The sequence below is a fragment of the Belonocnema kinseyi genome, chromosome 5 (genome assembly GCF_010883055.1).
Source record: "Belonocnema kinseyi isolate 2016_QV_RU_SX_M_011 chromosome 5, B_treatae_v1, whole genome shotgun sequence".
Classification (NCBI taxonomy): Eukaryota; Metazoa; Arthropoda; class Insecta; order Hymenoptera; family Cynipidae; genus Belonocnema; species Belonocnema kinseyi.
This window is the reverse complement of record NC_046661.1, coordinates 35448687-35451264: the sequence shown is the minus strand read 5'-3', so window position 1 is coordinate 35451264 and position 2578 is coordinate 35448687.

Genomic DNA, 2578 nt, shown 5'->3' with positions numbered 1-2578 from the left:
GAATCGTGCATTTTCGGCTTACATACGAACTCACAGTGGTAATCATGCACCTTCTGTTTTGCGGCTCCCAAACGGTAGGTATGGTGGGGGTAAATTTCATCTGGGATCTGGCAGCTCTGTATCGTGATAAAAATTTGGCACGATAAATAGAAGGCATGCAAGAATGTATCCATGATCTGCTGTAAAACCTAAATGTGTCCGTCGATAATCATTATTCGCATGAATAAACTTTTTTCTTCCTCTAACTCTTTGCAAGGCCACAAACGACCCTTTAATATTTATTAACATTTCCCGAAAAAATTTTGAACAAAATTTCCGCGTTATTTAAACTTATTTCTCAATATGGGTGAAAAAATATTGATCTTAGGGCTGACTTGATCAGCTGTTATACTCATCACATGGCCTTAAAGGATTTGATATATTTTATGGTATTTTAAAAATTTCAATATATTTTCAAGAGATTTTAAAAATGTCGAGAGATTTCAAAAGATTTTAATTATTTAAGGATGTTTTAAAAGATGTCATGGAATTTTCAACTTATTTTTATTAATTTAAGAAATTTTAGAGAATTAAAAAAATTTTAGAATGATAAAAAATGTTCCAAGGAATTTCGGTTTGTTTGCGATAATTTAATATGAGATTTGTCTTAAAATATGCATACAATTTAATATATTTATGCATATTAACCGTTATTAATAGGGGTAATAGGCCCAGTTCGCCCCTGGATATTAATGATTTACTAGACAAAATTAGATATGAAAAAATAAGATATATATGTTCGTTCTTTATTCTTGCAGTTGATTTCTTCAATTTTCAAGAATTTTGCGAATCACTCAAAAAAATACTGTTTAACTTAACCGTCTGCAATTAAGTCTATGAATAAATATCACGAGTATAACACAACATCAATTTTGTAAATGGAAATTTTCAATTAAGTACTTTCATTTCATGATCAAATGTTTTCCAACTGTTTCTAAACATTATTGATTCAAAAGAAAATTTTAATTGCAAATGGGTTTTCTAATATTATAGGAAATAACTCTGTTCTTAAAATTTTTCTTTCTTAGTATACAATTTGCAAACTTTTTCAAACTTTGTAAGAGGTAAGAAAAATGAAATACATAATGGGCAAAAAACTTAGAATATCTTATTCTTTTAAATAATTGTGTTTTGATTTTAAAACACACGAAAGAAAATCTAGAAGATTTTAGTACAATTAAAAGATTTTTTAGGAAAACTAAATGATTTTAAAAGATATTTCGCAGGTGCAGAAGTTTTGTAAAGGTTTTAAAGTAATTTAAAATTTTATAGACAATTTAAAATTTTCTATACATTTAAAAAAAATTTTTTAACAATTTTATAAAATGTTGCGTTTTTCGAAAAAAATGTTAGAAGCTATTTAAGAATTTTGCAAGGATGAAATTTGTTTGCTAAGATTCCTCTGGAAGTTTCTACAAATCTCTAGGTTTTGAAGGTCATTGTAAAAATGTCATTTTTTTATTACCAAAGTTATTTAGGAATTTCAGAACGTTTTAAGAGATGAACAATATTTAAAAACATGAATAGTTTTTCGAAAAATTATTTTAAAAATTATTTCTTCAAATCTTCTGAAAGTCCCAAATATCTTTTAAGCTGATTCTAATTTTTTCTAATATTTTGTGTGTCCTGCAAAATAAAAAAAAATGCATAAAAATTATCTGCATTTTTTTGGGCATATGTGAAATTTTCAAAAATGTTTTTGAAATATCTCCGGAATCTTACGAAAATTCTATTTATATAACTTTAAAAAGAAACAGATAAGCGGTGATTCCTTCTTGTCAAAACTTGGAATGTGGGTTTACCTTTGTAACAAACAAATAGTTATTCCAAATGTGTATTTTGTATTAAAAATGATTGTAATTGCAAAAAAGACCATTTTTAACTCTAAACTGAAGCTGAAATTAATAGCCCAGATTTTTGAAAAGATTTTTTTCCTATTTTTGAAGGCTGAATGTAATAACTCAGTTATTAGTTTTTTTAATTACACCATTAAGCCATTTCCTTTTCGGGGTAGGCGTGACTCACTCGGTAGGGGAAAGGAGTAGTGTGTGGTAGGGATAGAGAATTTTCAGATTGATCCAGAATTCTCGTGTTATTTAAGTAAATAACACGTTCGTTCAGCAACACTGCTCCGACCCAGGTTGCTGATCAATCTCTCTAGCAATCACCCCAAGCGAAGAACCTCACGAAGTCGTTATGTAAGGTTCCCTACTTGGGTCCATTAGTGGCCAAGGTCTTTTGTTTCAGGCGTCATTCACTCTACTGACACTCTTTTTATTAACTATTTGCCGCTATACTTTCCTGTCCTGGCATACTTCTCTAGTTTCTTTTATGTCCATGCATTTTTTCATGCAGGCTCTCGTCTTTCTGTGACTTCTTATGTCTCTTCTAACTAGCGTCTCATTCACACATTCTAACCATTTTTTCCGCAGTCTAGCTCTGGGCACGCTGCCACTTACTTTACCTTGATACACTTGTTTCGTTAGTCGTTCATTTGGCATTCTCTCAACATGTCCGAACCATCTTAACCGATTTCTTT